Source organism: Bufo bufo, chromosome 7 (assembly GCF_905171765.1).
Source record: "Bufo bufo chromosome 7, aBufBuf1.1, whole genome shotgun sequence".
Classification (NCBI taxonomy): Eukaryota; Metazoa; Chordata; class Amphibia; order Anura; family Bufonidae; genus Bufo; species Bufo bufo.
In genome coordinates, this window is record NC_053395.1 from 10,978,344 (window position 1) to 10,988,619 (window position 10,276).

The following is a 10,276-nucleotide window of genomic DNA, read 5'->3' on the forward strand; positions in this document are numbered from 1 at the left end:
TGGAGAGCAGGGGTAGGGGGTAGACAGAGATGAGGAGGAGATGTAGGGGTGCAGCACTGTGGAGAGCAGGGGTAGGGGGTAGACAGAGAAGAGGAGGAGATGTAGGAGGTGCAGCACTGTGGAGAGCAGGGGTAGGGGGTAGACAGAGATGAGGAGGAGGTGCAGCACTGTGGAGAGCAGGGGTAGGGGGGTAGACAGAGATGAGGAGGAGATGTAGGGGTGCAGCACTGTGGAGAGCAGGGGTAGGGGGGTAGACAGAGAAGAGGAGGAGGTGCAGCACTGTGGAGAGCAGGGGTAGGGGGTAGACAGAGAAGAGGAGGAGATGTAGGGGTGCAGCACTGTGGAGAGCAGGGGTAGGATGGTAGACAGAGATAAGGGAGGAGATGTAGGGGTGCAGCACTGTGGAGAGCAGGAGTAGGGGGGTAGACAGAGATAAGGGAAGAGATGTAGGGGTGCAGCACTGTGGAGAGCAGGGGTAGGGGGTAGACAGAGAAGAGGAGGAGATGTAGGAGGTGCAGCACTGTGGAGAGCAGGGGTAGGGGTAGACAGAGATGAGGAGGAGATGTAGGGGTGCAGCACTGTGGAGAGCAGGGGTAGGGGGGTAGACAGAGAAGAGGAGGAGATGTAGGGGTGCAGCACTGTGGAGAGCAGGGGTAGGGGGTAGACAGAGATAAGGGAGGAGATGTAGGGGTGCAGCACTGTGGAGAGCAGGGCTAGGGGGTAGACAGAGAAGAGGAGGAGATGTAGGAGGTGCAGCACTGTGGAGAGCAGGGGTAGGGGGTAGACAGAGATGAGAAGGAGATGTAGGGGGTGCAGCACTGTGGAGAGCATGGGTAGGATGGTAGACAGAGATGAGGAGGAGATGTATGGAGGTGCAGCACTGTGGAGAGCAGGGGTAGGGGGTAGACAGAGATGAGGAGGAGATGTAGGGGTGCAGCACTGTGGAGAGCAGGGGTAGGGGGTAGACAGAGAAGAGGAGGAGATGTAGGAGGTGCAGCACTGTGGAGAGCATGGGTAGGATGGTAGACAGAGATGAGGAGGAGATGTATGGAGGTGCAGCACTGTGGAGAGCAGGGGTAGGGGGTAGACAGAGATGAGGAGGAGATGTAGGGGTGCAGCACTGTGGAGAGCAGGGGTAGGGGGTAGACAGAGATGAGGAGATGTAGGGGTGCAGCACTGTGGAGAGCAGGGGTAGGGGGATAGACAGAGATGAGGAGGAGATGTAGGGGTGCAGCACTGTGGAGAGCAGGGGTAGGGGGTAGACAGAGATGAGGAGGAGATGTAGGGGTGCAGCACTGTGGAGAGCAGGGATAGGGGGGTAGACAGAGAAGAGGAGGAGATGTAGGGGTGCAGCACTGTGGAGAGCACTGGTAGGGGGGTAGACAGAGATAAGGGAGGAGATGTAGGGGTTCAGCACTGTGGAGAGCACTGGTAGGGGGGTAGACAGATGAGGAGGAGATGTAGGGGTTCAGCACTGTGGAGAGCAGGGGTAGGGGGTAGACAGAGATGAGGAGGAGATGTAGGGGTGCAGCACTGTGGAGAGCACAGGTAGGATGGTAGACAGAGAAGAGGAGGAGATGTAGGAGGTGCAGCACTGTGGAGAGCAGGGGTAGGGGGTAGACAGAGATGAGGAGGAGATGTAGGGGTGCAGCACTGTGGAGAGCAGGGGTAGGGGGATAGACAGAGATGAGGAGGAGATGTAGGGGTGCAGCACTGTGGAGAGCAGGGGTAGGATGGTAGACAGAGATGAGGATGAGATGTATGGAGGTGCAGCACTGTGGAGAGCATGGGTAGGGGGTAGACAGAGATGAGGAGGAGATGTAGGGGTGCAGCACTGTGGAGAGCAGAGGTAGGGGGATAGACAGAGATGAGGAGGAGATGTAGGGGTGCAGCACTGTGGAGAGCAGGGGTAGGGGGTAGACAGAGATGAGGAGATGTAGGGGTGCAGCACTGTGGAGAGCAGGGGTAGGGGGATAGACAGAGATGAGGAGGAGATGTAGGGGTGCAGCACTGTGCAGCACTGTGGAGAGCAGGGGTAGGGGGTAGACAGAGATGAGGAGGAGATGTAGGGGTGCAGCACTGTGGAGAGCAGGGATAGGGGGTAGACAGAAGAGGAGGAGATGTAGGGGTGCAGCACTGTGGAGAGCACTGGTAGGGGGGTAGACAGAGATAAGGGAGGAGATGTAGGGGTTCAGCACTGTGGAGAGTACTGGTAGGGGGGTAGACAGATGAGGAGGAGATGTAGGGGTTCAGCACTGTGGAGAGCAGGGGTAGGGGGTAGACAGAGATGAGGAGGAGATGTAGGGGTGCAGCACTGTGGAGAGCAGGGGTAGGGGGATAGACAGAGATGAGGAGGAGATGTAGGGGTGCAGCACTGTGCAGCACTGTGGAGAGCAGGGGTAGGGGGTAGACAGAGATGAGGAGGAGATGTAGGGGTGCAGCACTGTGGAGAGCAGGGATAGGGGGTAGACAGAGAAGAGGAGGAGATGTAGGGGTGCAGCACTGTGGAGAGCACTGGTAGGGGGGTAGACAGAGATAAGGGAGGAGATGTAGGGGTTCAGCACTGTGGAGAGTACTGGTAGGGGGGTAGACAGATGAGGAGGAGATGTAGGGGTGCAGCACTGTGGAGAGCAGGGGTAGGGGTAGACAGAGATGAGGAGGAGATGTAGGGGGTGCAGCACTGTGGAGAGCAGGGGTAGGGTGGTAGACAGAGATGAGGAGGAGATGTAGGGGTACAGCACTGTGGAGAGCAGGGGTAGGGGGGTAGACAGAGATAAGGGAGGAGATGTAGGGGTGCAGCACTGTGGAGAGCACTGGTAGGGGGTAGACAGAGATAAGGGAGGAGATGTAGGGGTTCAGCACTGTGGAGAGCAGGGGTAGGGGGTAGACAGAGATGAGGAGGAGATGTAGGGGGTGCAGCACTGTGGAGAGCACAGGTAGGGGGTAGACAGAGATGAGGAGGATATGTAGGGGGTGCATCACTGTGGAGAGCAGGGGTAGGGGGTAGACAGAGATGAGGAGGAGATGTAGGGGGTGCAGCACTGTGGAGAGCAGGGGTAGGGGGTAGACAGAGATGAGGAGGAGATGTAGGGGTGCAGCACTGTGGAGAGCAGGGGTAGGGGGTAGACAGAGATGAGGAGGAGATGTATGGGTGCAGCACTGTGGAGAGTACAGGTAGGATGGTAGACAGAGAAGAGGAGGAGATGTAGGGGTGCAGCACTGTGGAGAGCAGGGGTAGGGGGTAGACAGAGATGAGGAGGAGATGTAGGGGTGCAGCACTGTGGAGAGCACAGGTAGGGGGTAGACAGAGATGAGGAGGAGATGTAGGGGTGCAGCACTGTGGAGAGCAGGGGTAGGGGGTAGACAGAGATAAGGAGGAGATGTAGGGGTGCAGCACTGTGGAGAGCAGGGGTAGGGGGTAGACAGAGATGAGGAGGAGATGTAGGGGTGCAGCACTGTGGAGAGCAGGCCTCCAATGAATACAGGGAGAGGAGGATACAGCTTTATACTTGCACTAATTAAAATCAGCCTAAGGGCTGGACATGTTAATCAGGAGTGCACGACCAATGCAATGGAGTCAGCCATACCTCCAATGTACACTGCAAAGAAAACAAAATTGATCAGTCAGCACATCCCAATGCGCAGGTGCACGTCGCCATGGCTGAAAGCACAAAAGTAAAAGACAACAAATGCAACAGCAAACACAAGTAATAGAATAAGCACATACTGTATAATAATGCCATACTCACTGTATATGTAAAATACTTTCTTGGCAAATACATTTTGTACAAAATTATTTGTGCCTGTCCGCCAGCATCAAGGCGTCTCTTTAGGACGGGAACCTAACACTAAGGCCCCTTTTACACGAGTGAGAATTCCGCTTGGGTGTAAAGCGTGATGCAAACGCATTGCGCCCGCACGGAATCCGGACCCATTCATTTAAATAGTTCTGTGTACATGAGCGGTGGTTTTCACGCATCACTTTTGCGTTGCAAGAAAATCGCATGTTCTATATTCACCCAACGCTGGCCCCATAGAAGTGAATGGGGCTGCGTGAAATTTGCATTGCATCCGCAAGCAAGTGCGGATGCGATGCGATTTTCACGGATGGTTGCTACGAGATGTTGTTTGTAAACATTCAGTTTTTATCACGCGGGTGCAAAACGTAGCAAATCGCATTGCACCCGCGAAATAAAAACTGAACGCGATCGCAAACAAAACTGAATGGCTGATAGATTAGAGTCTGTGACGGGGAGACCAATTAGTGATGAGTTAAGCCTCTTTCACACGGGCGTTGCGGGTGACGTGCGGGTGCGTTGCGGGAAAAGGCACGATTTTTCCCCGTGAGTGCAAAGCATTTTAACGCGTTTTGCACACGCGTGAGAAAAATCCGCATATTTGGTACCCAGACCCGAATCTGGACTTCTTCACAGAAGTTCAGGTTTGGGTTAGGTATAGTGTATATTTTATTATTTTCCCTTATAACATGGTTATAAGAATGCTTAGTAAATTAGGGATGTAGGGGTTAAAAAAAATAAAAATAAATTAAACTCACCTCATCCACTTGTTCGCGCAGCCCGGCTTCTCTTCTTTCTTCTTCTTTGAGCACCTGGGAGGAAAAGGACCTTTGATGACGTCACTGTGCTCATCACATGGTCCGTCACATAGTCCATCACCATGGTGATGGACCATGTGATGAGTGCAGTGACGTCACCAAAGGTCCTTTTCCTCCCAGGTCCTCAAAGAAGAAGAAAGAAGAGAAGCCGGGCTGCGCGAACAAGTGGATGAGGTGAGATTAACCCCTTAAGGACTCAGGGCGTACCGGTACATCCTATGTTTAAATTGCGATTGCGGCGCCGCGGGGGTTAATCCGAACAGGATGTCCGCTGAAATCATTCAGCGGGCATCCTGTCACAACGCCCAGGGGATGGGGGTCATGTGACCCCCCCGTGTCAGCGATCGCCGCAAACCGCAGGTCAATTCAGACCTGTGGTTTGCGGCTTTTACCTGCAGTTGCGGCGGGTGTCGGCGGTGCCATCGGGTCCCCATGCGGCTGTGGGGGGGACCCGATGGCATGGAAGGCAGCGCGATGCCGGAAGCTGTATGAGTAATACACACAGTATAACTCATACAGCCAATGCATTCCAATACAGAAGTATTGGAATGCATTGTAAAGGATTAGACCCCCAAAAGTTCAAGTCCCAAAGTGAAAAAAAAAGTTGAAAAAAAAAAGTTTTCCCCCCCAAAAAATTAAAGTTTTCAAGTAGAAATAAACAAAAATGTCATTTTCCCCAAATAAAGTTTAAAAAAATTGGTAATAAATAGGGGGGGAAAAAAGTATACATATTAGGTATCGCCACGTCCGTATCGACCGGCTCTATAAGCATATCGCATGACCTAACCCCTCAGATGAACACCGTAAAAAATAAAAAATAAAAACTGTGCTAAATAAACCATTTCTTTGTCACCTTACATCGCAAAAAGTACAACAGCAAGCGATCAAAAAGGCGTTTGCCCACCAAAATAGTACCAATCTAACCATCACCTCATCCTGCAAAAAATTAGCCACTACCTGAGACAATCGCCCAAAAAATAAAAAAAAACTATGGCTCAGAATATGGAGACACTAAAACATCATTTTTTTTGTTTGAAAAAAGCTGTTATAGTGTAAAACTTACATAAATAAAAAAAAGTATACATATTTAGCATCGCCGCGTTCGTATCGACCGGCTCTATAAAAATATCACATGACCTAACCCCTCAGATAAACACCGTAAAAAATAAAAACTGTGCTAAATAAACCGTCATCTCATCCCGCAAAAAATGAGACCCTACCTAAGATAATCGCCCAAAAACTGTAAAAACTATGGCTCTCACAATATGGAGACACTAAAACATGATTTTTTTTTTGTTTCAAAAATTATATTATTGTGTATAACTTACATAAATAAAAAAAAGTATACATATTAGGTATCGCCGCGTCCGTATCGACCGGCTCTATAAAAATATCACATGACCTAACCCCTCAGATGAACACCGTAAAAATTTTAAAATAAAAACTGTGCTAAATAAACCATTTTTTGTCACCTTACATCACAAAAAGTGTAATAGCAAGCGATCAAAAAGTCACACACACCCCAAAATAGTGCCAATAAAACCGTCATCTCATCCCGCAAAAATCATACCCTACCCAAGGTAATCGCCGAAAAACTGAAAAAATTATGGCTCTCAGACTATGGAAACACTAAAACATGATTTTTTTTGCTTAAAAAATGAAATCATTGTGTAAAACTTACATAAATAAAAACAATATATACATATTAGGTATCGCCGCGTCCGTATCGACCGGCTCTATAAAAATATCACATGACCTAACCCCTCAGATGAATTTTGTAAATAACAAAAAATAAAAACGGTGCCAAAACAGCTATTTCTTGTTATCTTGCCTCACAAAAAGTGTAATATAGAGCAACCAAAAATCATATGTACCCTAAACTAGTAGCAACAATACTGCCACCCTATCCCGTAGTTTCTAAAATGGGGCCACTTTTCTGGAGTTTCTACTCTGGGGGTGCATCAGGGGGGCTTCAAATGGGACATGGTGTCAAAAAAAAACAGTCCAGCAAAATCTGCCTTCCAAAAACCGTATGGTATTCCTTTCCTTCTGCGCCCTGCCGTGTGCCCGTACAGCGGTTTATGACCACATATGGGGTGTTTCTGTAAACTACAGATTTAGGGCCATAAATATTGAGTTTTGTTTGGCTGTTAACCCTTGCTTTGTTACTGGGAAAAATGGATTAAAATGGAAAATTTGCCCAAAAATGTAAATTCTGAAATTTCATCTCCATTTGCCAATAACTCTTGTGGAAAAACTAAAGGGTTAACGACGTTTGTAAAATCTGTTTTGAATACCTTGAGGGGTGTAGTTTCTTAGATGGGGTCACTTTTATGGAGTTTCTACTCTAGGGGTGCATCAGGGGGGCTTCAAATGGGACATAGTGTCAAAAAAACCAGTCCAGCAAAATCTGGCTTCCAAAAACCGTATGGCATTCCTTTCCTTCTGCGCCCTGCCGTGTGCCCGTACAGCTGTTTACGACCACATATGGGGTGTTTCTGTAAACTACAGAATCAGGTCCATAAATATTGAGTTTGGTTTGGCTGTTAACCCTTGCTTTGTAACCGGAAAAAAATTATTAAAATGAAAAATCTGCCAAAAAAGTGAAATTTTGAAATTGTATCTCTATTTTCCATAAATTCTTGTGGAACACCTAAAGGGTTAACGATGTTTGTAAAATCAGTTTTGAATACCTTGAGGGTGTAGTTTCTTAGATGGGGTCACTTTTATTGAGTTTCTACTCTAGGGGTGCATCAGGGGGGCTTCAAATGGGACATAGTGTAAAAAAAAACAGTCCAGCAAAATCTGCCTTCCAAAAACCGTATATGGCATTCCCTTCCTTCTGCGCCCTGCCGTGTGCCCGTACAGCGGTTTACGACCACATATTGGGTGTTTCTGTAAACTACAGAGTCAGGGCCATAAATATTGAGTTTGGTTTGGCTGTTAACCCTTGCTTTGTAACTGGAAAAAAATTATTAAAATGGAAAATCTGCCAAAAAAGTGACATTTTGAAATTGTATCTCTATTTTCCATTAATTCTTGTGGAACACCTAAAGGGTTAACAAAGTTTGTAAAATCAGTTTTGAATACCTTGAGGGGTGTAGTTTATAGAATGCGGTCATTTTTGGGTGGTTTCTATTATGTAAGCCTCGCAAAGTGACTTCAGACCTGAACTGATCCCTAAAAATTGGGTTTTCGAAAATTTCAGAAAAATTTCAAGATTTTCTTCTAAACTTCTAAGCCTTGTAACGTCCCCAAAAAATAAAATATCATTCCCAAAATGATCCAAACATGAAGTAGACATATGGGGAATGTAAAGTAACTTTTGGAGGTATTACTATGTATTATAGAAGTAGAGAAATTGAAACTTGGAAATTTGCAATTTTTTACAAATCTTTGGTAAATTTGGTATTTTTTTATAAATAAAAAAGATTTTTTTTTAACTTCATTTTACCAATCTCAGAATGGCCTGGATAAGTCAAAGCGTTTTAAAGTTATCAGCATTTAAAGTGACACTGGTCAGATTTGCAGTCCTTTAGGTGAAATAGGGCTGAGTCCTTAAGGGGTTAATTATTATTATTATTTATTTATTTTTTTTAACAATGTTATAACGGAAAATAATAAAGATCGGGTCCCGTCCCGATCGTCACCTAGAAACCATGGGTGAAAATCGCACCGCATCAGCACTTGCTTGCGGATGCTTGCGACTTTCACTCAGCCCCATTCACTTCTATGGGGCCTGCGTTGCGTGAAAAACGCACAAAAAGGAGCATGCTGCGATTTTCACGCAACGCACAAGTGATGCGTCAAAATCACCGCTCGTGCACAGCCCCATTGGAGTGAATGGGTCCGGATTCAGTGCGGGTGAAATGCGTTCACCTCACGCATTGCACCCGCGCGGAAAACTCGCCCGTGTGAAAGGGGCCTTAGGGTCCATTCACACGTCCGTAGTGTATTGCGGATCCGCAATGCACCTAGCCGGCACCCCCCATAGAACTGCCTATTCTTGTCCGCAATTGCGGACAAGAATAGGACATGTTCTATTTTTTTGCGGAGCCGCGGCCCGGAGGTTCGGGGACACGCTCCCGAAACGCGAATGCGGAGAGCACATAGTGTGCTCTCAGCATCCATTTCTGCCCCATTGAGAATGAATGGGTCCGCACCCGGACCCTTATAGTAATCAAGGAGGGAATGGATCAGGGCAACAATTACAGTTTTTGTCTCCACAGTAAGGCCTCATGCACACGACCGTTTTTCGGGTCCGCATCCGAGCTGCAGTTTTTATGGCTCGGGTGTGGACCCATTCACTTCAATGGGGCCGCAAAAGATGCTCCGTTCCGAGGCCCCGCCAAAAAAATATAGGGTGTCCTATTCTTGTCCGTTTTGAGGACAAGAATAGGCATGTCTACAATGGGCCGCCCGTTCCGTAAATTGTGGAAGGCACACGGGCGGATTCAGTTTTTTGCGGACCGCAAAAAACGGAACGGCCGTGTGCATGAGGCCTAAGAAAGCGGCGGATTCTAGAGATGGTTTTGAGGTGCAGGCGGCATGAGCGGGCAAGAGACTGAATATAGGGGGTGAAGGAAAATTCAGTGTCAACCATAACACCGAGACAGCGGGCGTGGTGCCCAGGAGTGATGGTGGTGCCCCACACTGAGAGGGAGGTATCGGGTTAAAGTTCCATTCACATGTCCGTAGAATGTGTCCGCACCTGTTCCGCAATTATCCAGAATGGGTGCCCATTCATTCTCTATGGGGCAGGAATGGATGCGGATAGCACACAGTGTGCTGCCTGCATCCGCATTTCCGGAGCGCGGCCCCGAACTTCCGGTCCGCGGCTCCGGAAAAAAATAGAACATGTCCTATTCTTGTCCGCAATAGCGGACAAGAATAGGCAGTTCTATGGGGGTTCCGGCCGGGTGTATAATATTCAGATACCTTAATACACTACGGACGTGTGAATGGACCCTTACGCCTCTTGCACACGAAAGTTTTTTTTTTTTTCCGTTTACATTCCATTTTTTGCGTTACGCATACGGAACCATTCATTTCAATGGATCCGCAATAAAAACGGAAGGTACTCCGTATGCCTTCCGTTTACGCTCCGTTCAAAGATAGCACATGTCCTATTATTGTCCGCATAACGGACAAGGATAGTACTGTTCTATCAGGGGCCAGCTGTTCCGTTCCGCAAAAAACTGAATGCACGCAGACGTCATCCGTATTTTTTGCGGATCCGTTGTTTGCTGACCGCAAAATACTGAAAAAGCCATACGGTCGTGTGCAAGAGGCCTAAGGTAGGTTAGTAGATGGAGAAAACAGGACTGAACCCTGAGGAAATCCAACACCAAGAGGGAGAGGATGTCGTGTTAGGGCTTGTTCACACGACCGTATGGCTTTTTCAGTGTTTTGCGGGCGGTTTTTAAGGGATCCGTTTTTTGTTTCAGTAGTGTTTCCGGTTCCATTGCGTTTTTCCGTATGGCATATACAGTATACAGTAATTACATAGAAAAAATTGGGCTGGGCATAACATTTTGAAAAGATGGTTCCGCAAAAACGAGACGGATACGGAAGACAAACGGAGTACATTCTGTATGTGTTCCGTTTTTTTTTTTACGGACCCATTGACTTGAATGCAGCCACGGAATGTGATTTGCGGGC